This window comes from Topomyia yanbarensis, chromosome 3, assembly GCF_030247195.1.
Source record: "Topomyia yanbarensis strain Yona2022 chromosome 3, ASM3024719v1, whole genome shotgun sequence".
NCBI classification, from domain to species: Eukaryota; Metazoa; Arthropoda; class Insecta; order Diptera; family Culicidae; genus Topomyia; species Topomyia yanbarensis.
Genome location: NC_080672.1, coordinates 417,406,233 through 417,421,152, shown reverse-complemented (window position 1 = coordinate 417,421,152; position 14,920 = coordinate 417,406,233). Strand labels below are relative to the sequence as shown.

The 14,920-nt window shown below is 37.8% G+C and overlaps 1 protein-coding gene across 2 annotated transcripts in view; it reads left to right on the top strand.

The window, feature by feature from the left end:
- LOC131691785 (protein piccolo) overlaps positions 1 to 14,920 on the top strand; it is a 267,985-nt gene that overhangs the window by 184,516 nt on the left and 68,549 nt on the right. The gene's annotated exons all lie outside the window — the stretch shown is intronic.

Sequence of the window (14,920 nt, the reverse complement as noted above, 5' to 3'; positions counted from 1 at the left end):
AAACAAACAACACCTTGCCTGCTGCGTTCTTTTTCACCTGAAAACTGCGCAGAAACCACACGGATCGTTATTTTGTTAGGTTTCCATTTTTTTTTTCAATTTTCTTCAGAAATTTTTGCCTGTATTCCATCACATTCTAACGTAATCGCTATCGTCTGAAACGACACCGTCAGGTATCACTAAATGCCATCAGCCGGCGGCTATAGCGATGGCGGCGCCTGCTGTTCTGATTATGCAATGCGCAAGTCTAACTCGGTTGACTGACACACGGTGCACGGTTGATTGTCGGTAATAGATGCACTACTCTGCTCCTGTAAGTGACACTCCTCTTTGTTAACAAATACTCATTGTGTTTACTGCGGAAGCGAATCATTCGCTTCGGTGATCACAGTAGGCCACTACGGCTAATCGCGACAAACTATTGACAGTGGCCATTGAATTTCTTTCAAATTATATTCCATTTACCGATGTTCGCAACACTTACCTATTTATTCACTAATCGTTTCTTCACACTGCCACTACAGCTGTCACCATTGGCACTAACCGCCTGGTGGAAAGTATCACCTTCGCGGTCTAAAACCGCACGCTGAGACCCAATGCCACTGTCGCAGTAAATATTGGCACGCTAATCGGCGGCGGTGGCGGCGTACTTTTTTAGTGCACCGTCATGAATCGTCCGATCGCCCGGTCCGTCCCGCGGTGTAGCGAAAGTTTACAGACACACACGCGCACACACATTCGGCGACCGTAGACACGTTTATGCAAGGGGCACTGCATCACCACTAATTTATGACTAGCGAGGGGCGGGATACGACGCGGTACCGAGTAAACACGAAACACAAAGTGTACACTGACACAATGTGGTATTGCTAGTTTCGTCAGGAGGCGCACAAGTAGTCGTCGCGTGCAGTTCGATTGGAGTGAGTGTAACTTTCAATGCCGTCGCCGCCGCCGCCGCCACTTACAAACATAGGCTGTTGGCTGAAACCTGGGAGGGAGAAACAGACTCAATAAATGTGAATGTCATAGCCAGCCAGAACGAAACTTTCACTCCGAGCCACAAAAAAGTGTTCATCGAGGAAATGAGAGTATTGTCATCATATGCTTGCTTGAAAATGTTTCCGAACGATGAGTTTCCTTGATTTTTGTCTAGATTGGGTGTAGCAGTAAATATTATTAAAGTTTTTCTGTGATTTTAATGCCATTTTCAAATTAGCCAGATGAATTTTTCGGTAATCCGTGCTGCCATTATCAAATAAATTGTATTTCTACGTATTCAATGAAGAAGAAGAATTTAGATGCGTTCAAAAGTTTCGAGCATCGTTTTAAGACAATATTGCGATCTTGCTATAATGTAAAATAAAGGGTTAATTTTATATGAAAATTTCAAATAATATTTACATTTTAATGAATTAATCAAAATACCAGACAGAACGACAGTTTATGAACGAGGAGAAGAAAGGAAAGAGGAAATGGTCACTATAAAAAAACAACTGGAGGGGGATTCAACAAAAGCGTCTTTTTCACTTGAATCTTTATAAATCTTAATAAGTCTTTATAGTGTTTGAATTATGTAATTTATCTGTATCGTCGCCTACAAGATCAATGAATTACGCCTAAAATATATTTTATGCTTGTTATGAAACCAGTTATGGAACTGAGACGACGCTGTAAATGTTCTCTACTCCAAGAAATGGGAATATAGAATCAAAAAATATGCTGTGACGTGCACGTTTTTTGGTAATTCAAAAATACTTTTTGGTTTAAAATAATTTATATCATCTGTCTATTTAAAACATGTGATAAAAGCTATTTTCATATCTATAGTAGGGGAACATGGGGAGACTTGACCAGGTTTTCAGCTCAAACTGCATAAATTTCTAAAAAGATCATCAATCCATTAAAAGTCATTGAGATATAATGCGCAAAGTTATTGTGCGTCTTCATGATTTTTGGCAGAATTTTTAATTTAATTTTTGAAAAGTTACAAAAGTTTTTCAGAGGTCGTTTTTTTTTGGTCAAGTCTCCCCACTGCGGGGAGACTTGACCAAGGCGTGGGGAGACTTGACCAAGAGATTTTTAAAAAATCTTAACAAAAAATAATGACATAAAACATACTGTAATTATTTTTTCCATATTGTCGAGATCTTTAGGTAGCAGTAAAAAATATAAAAGGGTTGCATTTGATAAATTTAGATTTTTTATAATGCATTTCTTTTTAAGCATTTACTGTACTGCTTGCATTGCATGTTCACACATCACGAAATCAGTCCTACTATTGCTAACTTTGTTTACTAACACTAAAATATAAAGACTTATGTTTGAGGTGGGATTTTTTATGGCGTGATTAACATTAACAGTAGATACCCAAAGCATAATAGATATCAGGAATTTTGTATCTTTCTTCAGCTAATTGCCACTTGGTCAAGTCTCCCCATAAAATCTTGGTCAAGTCTCCCCAACATTAGTTATTACGTTGAATGTCATTCAAATTCTAGTAATAACTATTCCAGTGTTCCAATTTATGTATAATCATTTCACTGCTTCACAAAGATTAAGATGGTATATTGGTACATTAATAGTAATTAGTAGTCGAGTAGATATGTCCATACAAAGTTTGATAAAAAATTACATCATTTAATGCAAATTTATTAATCACGTAATATTTTCTGTAAGGAAAGGATTTTTCATTCCAAACTTTTAAAGTTACCTTAAGGGATCGAAACAAGTATAAAAATATTTTTGAAAAAAATTTAAGAATCGAATAGAAGACACCATAGCCAAAAATAGAATTTTGCGCTTGGTCAAGTCTCCCCATGTTCCCCTAAAGACAAATAATAATGGTGTAAATCGTGCGAAGAAAGTTTTAAAAATTTGTGACTTATTTAACAATTTTAGAATGAGTGACGCCTTGCTAGTCAGATTTGACGGTTCTCCAGTTTAAAGTTTCTTTTGAGAGTATACTGAGAAAATGAAAATCATCAACGTAGGCTTAGGTGCATGCTAATAAATATAAACAAAGTTTCGAAAAAAATTGACAAGTTACTTCGACATGAAGTTTGACATCGACATATTTTTAATGTTTGGGTGCTCATGCAGCTTAATCTGATGATCCGAATCATGAAAAAAATTCCATTTCCATCTATTAGTTAAAATCTTATACTACGAAAGTAATTTGCAAAATAACCTTGGCTAAATTTGACAGTTCGACGGTTAAAATTGTTGGATGATGTAAAAAGAAAGTTGGAAACAGTTTTCTGTACTTTATTTAGGTTGGCAATATTTTTCAGTAGTAAATAAAGGGCAAATATAAAAACGAAAACATGTTATATCAAACGTTTTTTCTGTTATTTCATTATGTGGATATTTACGTTCCAAGGCTGCAGCCGTACCTATCTACCTATCAAATACCTACCCGGATAGAATTTTACAATAGCAGTTACCCTACAAACTATCATAAAACAATAAATATTATAGTTATTATTGTTTCAACATTATTCGATGCCAAGTTCTCACAGTAGATTTACAATAAAATTTCATGTAACAATAAATTTCACTGTTCAGCAAAAAACTGATACAGTGCATTCACATTAAATTTTACTGTTTTCGAGAAAAAAAATGTATAGAGAAAAATTGATTTTTTAATGTTAAGATACATAACCACCCCCCTTTTTCACTGTAAAAGTCTATTTTACATTGAAATTTACTGTAAAAACGTTAAAGTTTATTGTTTTTGTATTGTATCATAACACTAAAACTTACTGTAAATTATTGTAAAATTACTGTACTGTCACAGTGAAAATCATGGTTTTGTTACTGTACATTTCTATTCGAATATGCATTGGTCAACATTTCACAAATCAGATAAACATGCCTCTACCGGCGAGTTTCCTTATTCAAGGATTCTCTTAGTTAAATTTTTATAAAATTAAATTCTATTTTTCAGATTGAATTTAATATTGTATCGGTTTTTAATAATCAGTGTAAGAAATTTTTTAGGAAGCCGTGGTAGAATGAAGGAGAAGAACGGCATAAAAATCCTATTTCAAAAATAGAAGATTAGACACATCGTTCCGAAATTTGTCCCTTTTCACTCGAGTACTGGAAGCACACTGTCGTCTGACTTTATCTTCAAATCAATGTAAAGCACCCGGAAAAAAAACTTTCACTGATTTTATGCTGTCCCAAGCTCCTTTCCATCACACGATTGAAGTCATGTGCCGGTAACACGCTTGCATCAATGACACGCAAAAAGAAATTTGCTCATTTATGCGTCGCCCACCTTGATTGATTTTAGCTGTCGAAAGTTTTCTTGCTTCTTGACAAGTGCTATTATTTACACTTCGTGCGTAGTGTCTGTTTCTCCCTCCCAGGCTGAAACCAGTTGTTACTTTTTTGTAGCATTTGAAGCTATTTTTTCGTCGCACTCTGTTTGCGGACTTGTTGGTGACCGGTTTCGGTTAGCGGGGTTGTCCTTTTATTACGGGAATGTTTGGTCGTCAAACGTTGCTGGTTGAGGGTTTCTGACCTCGGTATGAATTGGCATGCGAATTGGGCCGAACTTGAGATAACATAACAGTTACAGTGATCAGATGTACGTAAATATTTGAAAATATAAATTGTCAAATTTAATATTTATGCCCTGATACGTTTAATTACTCTATTCGTTTTTCCATAGGGGTACCCGGGGCTATTAAAGCCGTTGGGGTAATTCGGATCCCCTCGATTTATCAGAAAATCGTAAGACTTTCTGATTGTCGTACATATTCGTTCAACCGCTATTCGAAAACATTGATTTACAGCTGAATCTCATTCTTTGGGTTGTTTTAGAAAGAAGATACAACGTGTTTCATTTTTTTGCCATCTTTAAAACAAAAATCATTATAATGGTAAAACCGTGATTAAAGCAACAAATAAAAGTGAAAAAAATTAAAAGTAACTTGAGGCTGCTACTTTATGGAATTATTTTTGTTTGGGTGAAACCACAGATATTTTCAAGACGCTCACCATTTTTGTGTGAAATGAGCATACGGGGCTATTCGGATCCCTTATTCCATCAAACACCGTTCAGCGGCTTGCGGCTACGCACACGATTGCACACACTACAGCAAAGAAAGTACATGATACACCAATCGACAGCTGTGACTAACCAAATTAAGTTTTTGTAACGCAGTTTTTTTTGCTTCTTAAGGAGTTTCTCCAATAAATATTTCATAGGTAAACATAATTCCAGTGTAAAACAACATAAAAAATTACGGTCTGAATGTAGGCATGAAGGGCATGTAGGGAGGTCCGAATTACCTACATTGTAAATAGAGGGATGAACGTAGAGTTTTGCAAATCGTCGCCTAGCGCAGCCATGGAGTAGTGCAAATGGAAGTTTATGACACCAAAATGTAGCTGAAGATTTGACCGATAAATTCTTTCACATCTATTCACCTAAAAGGGCAATTTGCTTAGATAGGTCCGAATAGCCCCGGGTTCCCCTACTCTCATAACAAGAGTTCCCGGTATTCAACTAGAAAGTGACTGGTTGATTTCCGCAATTCAACCTTCCAACAGTCGCGCTAGTGCACTGAGTGCACGCTGCTCTGAAAATCTATCGAAATCGTCTTAGGGCACCAGCGGCTGCTCGTTCAATGGGCCATAAGCGCTACTTCCGGAGGGTTAAGCTCGGTTTTCCACATCAAATGGTCATTTCGTACGACTATAATGACATCTAAACTAATACGGGTCAGAACTTGATTAAATGAATAGCAAAATTTTTTCTGGAGACACCTCTTCTTTTATTTACATTTTACCCTACAGATTAAGTATAAACGATTTATTGTTATAAGTTATTAACGCTAACTTCTAACTGGATTTGGCGGTGTGCTAGCCAAACAGTTCAGAAGCTTCATTAAATTTGCTACAAGATCTGTCTATTGGATTATTCTGGCCGTTTCCAGTACGGTACCCAGGTATCCACAGAATTGCGGTTCCTTATAACATGAGAAGGAACTAATTAATTCTTGAAAGAATATCGGAACACAGTCTGCTTCATCTCGTACAGATCAGAAGTCAAGACAAAAAATACAATCCGCGCTGCTCCGCTATAGCGTATACGTCTAAACTATAGAACAGCAAAGCCCTGTTGCCCAACTGCAAGTAAAATGAGTGAACCACAAAATAAGTATTGCCTGTTACGGGAAAACACAATCGCAACTAACTTTTCGCAGACCCATCTTAGAACTACAGTGCGCGAGGTTGAACAGTTAACAAGGTGAAAATGAAACTTGTGTATACAGAAGTGTCACACATACAACTACATCACACGAGACAAGTAGTTTCTAATAACGTTCAACTCCTTATCCGAGGCAGAAAGCTTCATAGCGAAGAACAACATGAGACTAGACGTCTAATATGAACACGTCAAAACCAAGATCCCGTGTATACGGACCATGATTTAACGGAAATTCGCCTACACGATCTGGCACCTCGTCCACTACAAATTAAATTATATTAAAAGAGTCATGTCGAAGTATGAAGAAGTGGAATCCGTTTCAAACAACACTTGGAGGAACTCTTTTCGTGGTATTCTCAACGATATTCGGATGGTGACCTTCCACGGCAGATCATCTCAAGGTGTTAATTACATACAAATAACCCAATGCACATACCCTGGGAAGACGCCCATGTGCCAGTTCTGTAACCAGTCGGCACGCTACGGTAAGTCATGCGCCAAAACAAACTAAAGAACACCACAAAACAGCCATCGACATCTGCTGATACACCACAGACAGCCGGTCGAAAATAAAAAATGCTGGACGAACAATATTCCACGATAGTCCCAAACCAAGAGTAAACATACCTAGGAAAGAAATAAACGAGAAGGCAGACGGCTATACCAAAGTCACTCGAAAACACATAAAGCACCGAACATCTAATAGCGAAAATCAAAGCACTAGAGACGACGATATATGGTGGGAGACGAATACGCTTATTACAAGGTAGCTTTCTTAGAGTAAATCACACAAAGCTTCTTTGAATGCGCTCCACTTTGAACAGCGTAGCGTAGTCTAAAACGCTCCGAACCAGTGCGCAGTATACAGATTTCTGTGCGTTGATTTTCCTCGAAATCACCAGTACAGATTCCGCTTAATAAAGCCAAATGTTACAAAAAATCTTTGCTGATGTAGCAGTGATGTATTTTCTGTGAAATAACACGCCCAAATAATCGGTAGAATCCACCCTGTGTCAAGGCTTGAAGGGTATATTCGCAAAACCTTAGAATTTTCGAGCGCCTCAAACTTATCACCTTCCATTTATCGATGTTAGTCTGTATGTCCTTTATATTGTATATAACACCGTGGAACACAGATAAAAACGAATTTTTAGGCAATTAAACGAAAGATTTTCAGATCTTCAGCGTAGTTTCCCAAACTTGATGTGGGTACAGCGATCGTTGATGAACAAGATAAAAATACGTGGCCCTAGATGACTTCCTTGAGTATACAAACTTTTCCGAACTAGAGCCAGCTGGTTCAGTAGCTAGATTCCTCTGTAGTTTTCAATACTGTGAGTGTTTCCTGCTTCTTCTTGTACACTTGAGAAAAAAATTTCAGTGCCTGAATACTTGAAAATAATGCTCTCTGATACAAAAAGTGCTCGAGTACAATGTGTTACGCACCTGGGTTCGATTCCAGTCCCCGCACATAGAGTTAGAGATTTTTCGGAAAAAGATTTTTCTTACCCGACAAAGAGGCGAGTGATCCTAATGTTAAAACCTCTCAAAAATAAAAAAAAGTTTTATAACCATAGGAGGCAAGCAATCCGGGCCTAGCACTTTCAACGGGTCAACGCTGGACAAACCTCTTAATACAACGACATCATTTACAGTTGGTCCGTGTTAAGTCAGACCGGACTACGTGACAAAATATTGATTTCGAGAAAAACGAGTTTAAAGTTTGAACCGCAGCATCTTTTACATTTATTTATTTATTTATTTATTTATTTCAAGTCGTCAATCAGATGTAGACCGGTTTCTTACAATAATTATTAAACTAACTTAACACTAGTTGAAATTTTGGTTTACTTTAAACTGCTGCTTAAGTTTTGTTTTCGACATAGTGAAGTCAATGCTTTCGCAATGTTTGTTGTAAATATTCATCATTTGGTTTAAAGGGCCAAACTTGGCATAATTAGTGCGATGGCGAATTGTACAAAAGATGCTGCGGTTACGTAGTTGTCGAGAAGGAGCATAAAAATTTAGTTTCGATAAAAGTTCGATTGAATCAATACGATGTGATACAATGTCGTTTACAAATGATACCATAGAAAATTCACGACGATCTTTCAAGGTTTGAATGTCAATTAGCATGCACCGTGCTTCATAAGATGGCAAATGTAGTCCAGTCCAACCTAGTTTACGAAGAGCGAACATCAAAAACTGCTTTTGTACTGATTCTATCCGGTTTGCATGCGTTGCTGAAAAAGGCGACCAAACTATACTACAATATTCTAGTGTTGAACGCACATAGGCTACATATAATGTCTTTATTGTGTAGGGATCTTGGAAATTATAGCTGAAGCGTTTAATAAAACCTAGTGTGCTGTTTGCTTTGTTAATTATTGTGTTATAATGATCTATGAATGTTATTTTGGAATCTATAATAACTCCTAGATCTCTTATTCTGTCACACTTTTCTACTTGTTGATTTCCCAATAAGATTCTATTGTTCTGTATATTATTCTTTCTACTCAATGTTATGGAATTACATTTTTTTACATTCAATTTCAGCAGGCTTTTATTACACCATGTATAAAATATATTTACTTCGTTTTGAAATGTCTGAAAGTCTTCACCATTTCTTATTTCTAGAAATAGTTTCATATCATCAGCATATATAAGAACTTTTACATTTTTTAGAATGAAGGAAATGTCGTTAACAAATAAAATAAAGAATAGCGGGCCCAAATGAGACCCTTGAGGGACTCCTGATGTAACTTGAATTGGGATTGATTTTATCCCTTTAAATCTAACAGCTTGTTCACGATTTGTAAGATATGATTGTACCCATGTAAGAAGTCCTGGCTCAAACCCCATTTTTTCTAATTTAAAAAGTAGCATGGGTATGTCGATGCGATCAAATGCTTTGCTAAAATCTGTATAAAGAGCTTCAACGTGGTTTCCGTTATCCATTGCTGTTAATGTGTAGTTAATGAATTCGAGTAGATTTGTACTTGTAGAACGCCCTTTGAAAAAACCATGTTGCACATGGGTAATTCTGTTCTTGATTTGGTGGAATAAATTTTCATTAACAATCGCCTCGAAAATCTTGGGAATGCACGAGATGATAGCTATTCCAGGATAGTTACGCACATCGGATTTTTTACCATTTTTAAAAATTGGAACTAGGAAAGAGCTTTTCCATGTTTTAGGAAAACAACCTGATTCTAGAGACATGTTAAAAAGCCAAAATAAAGGAGCGGTTAGTTCTATTGACAAAGTTTTTAAAAACACCGGTGGAACGCCATCAGGTCCAGGGCTTTTAGAGCTATCCAAGTTTTTTAAGGCATCCATGATTGTATGTACTTTTATCTGTTTAATGTTAATATCTCTTGAAAGTTCTGGGAGGAATGAAAAGTATTCACGCTCTCGATCCTTCTCTGAAAATGTAGTGTAAACTTCCTGGAAGAATGTTGCAAAAAGATTGCAGATTTCCTCTGAGTTATCGCCTACCTTTCCATCAAGATGCATTTCTGTTGGGAAATAATCCGATTTTATTTTAGTTTTTACGTAATTAAAGAAGTTTTTTGGGCAAGTTTTTATATTGCGTTCTGTTCTTGCATTGTACTCTTCAAACGCGATATCAATGGCAAGGTTCAATTGATCGCATAGATTTAAATAATTTGTTAAGTTATCTTCGCTGTTGTATTTTTTGTAGATTTTGTGTGCTTTCTGCTTACGATTTTTTAAATTTTTGATTTCTCTATTAAACCAGATGGGATGTTTTGAGTTATAGTGACGCCTTCTTCTTTTCAATGGTATATCTTCGTGAATGACTTCAAATAATATTTTGTAGAATATGTCTACGGCAGCTTCAACATTTTCTTCATTTCTTAAAATCATTTGCCAGTTTATTGCATTAATTTTTTGCCTCAAGCTTTCATAGTTAGCGGACTCGTAATCAAATACCTCCTCAAATTCACTATCACCAGGTCTGTCGTTAACATGCAAGAATATAGAAAACTCAATGGCTGTATGATAAGCTTCATTCTTCCATAAGGGAGTAAGTGATTCCGTTACACAGAAGTCTTCGTCTATATTCGTCATTAATAAATCTAAATAGCAATGTCGCTGATTTCTTATGTGATTTATTTGATTAAGTCCTAAACTGGCAGATTTATCGCAAATGAACTGCAAAGTTTCATTTTCCCCTACAACAGGAAGTAGGATGCTCTCATTATCAGCATCTGGTATGAAATCAATACCGCGTTGATTGAAATCGCCATATATGTGAACTTTTACGTGCGGGGAAAGACTATTAATAATGCATTCAGCAGCATGATAAAACTTTTCGTAAGTCGTTTTTCGAGCAAAATTTGGAGGAAAATACACCGAAGCGAAAACGTGAGTTTCGTCTTTAACATGTACTTTCACCCACACATGCTCGAATTCTTTTGATTTTATAGTTTTGATAACTTCTGCATTTAGTTTTGCTGAAATCGCAATCAAAGCGCCCCCTCCTGACTTCTTACCAGATACATGACAATCACGGTCATCCCTAAATACATTGTAATTGCTCCCGAAAACTTCTTCACTTCTCACTGTTTCGTCCCAACTAGTCTCAGTTGCTAAAATTACGGAATAATGACAACCTAATATTTTGTTTTGAATCACATTCATCTTAGCTGCACTTTTCATGCGGTTAAAGTTTTGGCAATAGACCAAGATTTCTGTTCTTGACTGAGATTCTCTAGGAGAAGTGTTAGTTGAATGGGAATTAATTAGACCTAGCTCTACCTCTTCTAAATCTTGAATCGCAATATTATTTGTCAATTCATTATTATCTTGCTCTAATGAGCGCGTCGATAGCGGCAAAAACACTGACAGGCGCCAATTCCGGAGGGGTACATAGGTGTGGCAGCAGCTGTTCGATGTGAGGTGCTAGGTTGGTCGGTAGGGCACGGGTTTAAAACATCACCTCTGTGGAATGCAATGGTAGGTCTGAACGAAGTTGAAGGTGGCCTCGAAAAACGTTTCTTTGCCTCAGCCAGTAGCTCTCTATCCAACGGAAGATTGTCGATGTCACGGCGTTTGTTATCGTGGTACGCAAATCTGCTGTGGTTGTAATTACATCCGTTATTTTTGTCGAAAATTGTGTGGTGCTTGTAACCGTGATTCTTGCGACGCTTAGTATTATTATTACTGTTTCGGGTGGTGTCAAGTGCATTAGCGGGCCTCTGTTTATTCCGTTTCTTCTTTATTCTTGCTTTCTCCTCCGCTTTTTGTTGATTGAGACGACGCAATTTACGTGCGTCGTATTCGGACCAATCAGCCTTCCATACCTTAGAGTTGCCAAGGAAACGCCAGCCTGAGTTACTGGCTGCCTCGACGGACATCTCAGCCTCTAAACTAGGGGAGGAATCTGTTGCGGGTGAAGCAGCATTATGATGGGAAATTGATTTTTGCCATAATTTTTGTTTATTGTAACATATTTCAAATCTGGCAAAAGTCGAATATAGCTGACGAAATTCTTTATCCAGTGCTATCATTATCTCATTTTTTTGTGTTTTGCGACTTAGCCCGCTCTGACTTAACACCGCCCAGTTGAGTTGTCTGTTAATAGTCTCTCTAGTGAAGAAAATATTGGTGTTACTTAGCTGAAATCACAGATGCCTTGCCAAATCATCAATTTTCGAGCGAATCAATTTGCAAAGACAAGTTTGAATGCATCCCCGATACGTTTCGCAAGATGATATTTTTTCATGGGAGTGTGTCCCCATCCTCTGCCTGATCAAGGGAACAGTATCCCTTCTTGGATTTGGGATAACACTGACAGATAAATGGCAAAAAACGATAAAGAGGGCGAGTCTTTATCCAGAGGGATTCAGCGTCTTATAAGGTTGCCACCTCTAGTGACGCTGTCACCCTATCAGATTTTCACTGACCTTGAATAGGCTGCAAGAGAAACATGTATACCACATTGAAAGCAAACAGAAATTTAAATCATAACGATGCTCGACATTTTGGAGCACTGCAATTGGTTTTTATAACCTACTGAGTTGAAAAGAAACAAGTATAAATTCTTTAATTCCTTATGTAACTCGTCAGGATATCAATTTATCACTGATTGAGTGCTTTATTTTGGCGTCAATAGATGTGCGCTTCACATTAGGCTGTACATTTTTCGAGTTTGCCAACGGTTTTCAAAAAGTTTTCAAAATCAAAAAGCACCAACCACTCTCGCTGTGGAGGATAAGTCTAACGAGCATTGATCTGCGTCATGCCTAACATGAATGAAGCTTCAGAATATTGACATAGCGTGGGAAACACGCTGCGATGTCTTCCGAAGTACTTCGCAGGGCGCAAAAATTTCGGTTATTCATCACCACAGTCGTTGGGGAGGTACCAACAAAGGAGAAAAGCTCTCCCCACTGTCCAACAGTTTAGAACACTGCAGGAGCGACCAGCATTAACACAGGAAAAGGAAACTCAAAGAAAATGCATGATTTATGCTGGTTTTATCCACCAAGTAAAACAAAATATTCTGTTTTCGCTTCGCGCACGGCCGAAGTTCTACCTCAACTTGAAGCCTGCCAAACAGCTACCAAGCCAATTTCAGTGACGTTTCCGCGTGGCTGTCAAATACTGGAATAACGAGAAAATTCATCATTTTTATTTGCGAGCTTTTTACTGAAATTTGAACAGATAAAAAAAAATTATGATGAATCTGATATGAAGCTTTTACCAGTTAATTGGTAATATCTACCCAAATATTCTTTGAGGGCCTGTTGTATTTTGTCACGTCAAAACAGTCTCACAAGCTGTACTTCTGTCGAATCATTGCTTTAGAGCAGCAAAAAAAAATATTTTTCGGTGCAAAGTTTAATTTCAAAACCGCACGACTCTACTCCTGTCCTAGAAAACTCCGTTGGAAATTGAGATGCAACTGAAGCGCAGTCCCGTCAAAGGTCCCAACCGATACGAGTTTGAAAGACACACAGTTACGTCTCGTCCAGTGCGATTGGTATTCAAAATCTTCGCTCAGTGCAGCACGCGGTTCTAGAAACAGAAAATCCCGCGCTTCAGTAGAGCCACGCATGATAAATTCGATTCGATGAGCACACCCTTGATCACGACTTTGTGAACGGGCATATAGACGCAGTAGTACTTCATAAAAGACTTGTCGCCAATAACGTCATTTGCTTGATTTAGACAGAATATCCCTATTCAGAGCTTATTTGGACAAACTTTCGGGATATCGGTCACGGTTCAATATTTTTGCGTCAGTTCTTTCGAAATCTTTAGAACAATTAGCTGGTTCTCTTTGATACGAGTTAAGATCGGATATGGTCCACCAGATTTCGATATGTATAATTCTAACCAGAAAGACCAGACTTTGACGGCGAGCCTTGTTCGACATTCGTTTTATCATCAGCTGTGCCTATTCAGCAAAGCTCATTTATGCATGGGCCTAAAGCCCGACACAAAGTGGAAACTCGAACGAAACCACAGAAATTACTGAAAATATAATAAATTAGAAGACTAGTGGACAGGTATTAATACCAAAATGTGGGCTACCATCTTCACTCGATGCATGACCGGATGCTACAGATTTTCTTAACAACTAGCACGAAAAAGGTGTAAAAACCTTTATCAGCAATAGATCAGAAAAGTATCTTTGTTTCACTCGCATGTGTAAAGGGAGTGTTATATCTGGGAAATAACCGGAATGTTGAGACGAACACTGTAAATTGCAATCCAATCTAATGCAGTCGAGCGTCAGGTGCTTCATGTCGTCTATGATCACAACACCACATTGCGCATCGCTGGGAGTCATTCTTGACGAGTCCCTTCAGCTGCTACTTTTGGGTGGCTACTTACGCTTCCGACACGGCCGATCTCGACATCCACTTCCTCCAAGATCTTGTTTATAGACGGTTGGATCTCTCCGGCCAAGTGCGTCACGATGACGGACTTCTTCGCTCCGAGGTGGAGCCGACGGCTAATTACAAACTATCGAACGTAGTTGCCTCACTGCTTTCGCCATGGCAACTGAAAACGAGCCGATAGAACTGTATTTTTTGTATATTAGATTCTTTACGGAAACAGTTAGCCTCACTTTTCTTGACAGTTCACTAGTACTGTTTACATAGATTTAGAAAAATGTTTTGGACGACTAGATTCGTTCGAAGCAAATCGCAAAGAATATCGCTAAGCACAAGCGAACTCTCAAAAATGAACTGAGTGTTCATTTTTGACAGTTCGCTTGTACTGTTTACATGGAAAAATTCTTTACGATTTGCTTCGAACGAATCTAGTCATCCACAGATTTTTCTAAGTCCATGTAAAAAGTACTACTGAACTGTCAAGAAAAGTGAGGTTAACTGTGTCGGTAAAGAACATAACAGCCTACTTATACTTATCGACGATTCATTGATGAGCCCACCACCAGGTGGCAGTGAAATCGCATGAAGAATCGGTGAACTTTGTCTCTTTCATTCAACGCAAGCGTTATATTTTTGATTCAGACAAATCTGGAAGAATATAGACAAATCTGAAACGTTGACAGTGCTGATTACCGCTTTTAGCGGTTTCCAGAATGTACGGTCAAATCTTGGAAGCATTGTTCGAGTTCTATAGAAATTTGCCATAACAATAAACACATCCACACTGAGTTTATACATCCTAGACAGATTATAATTCCCTCTATCT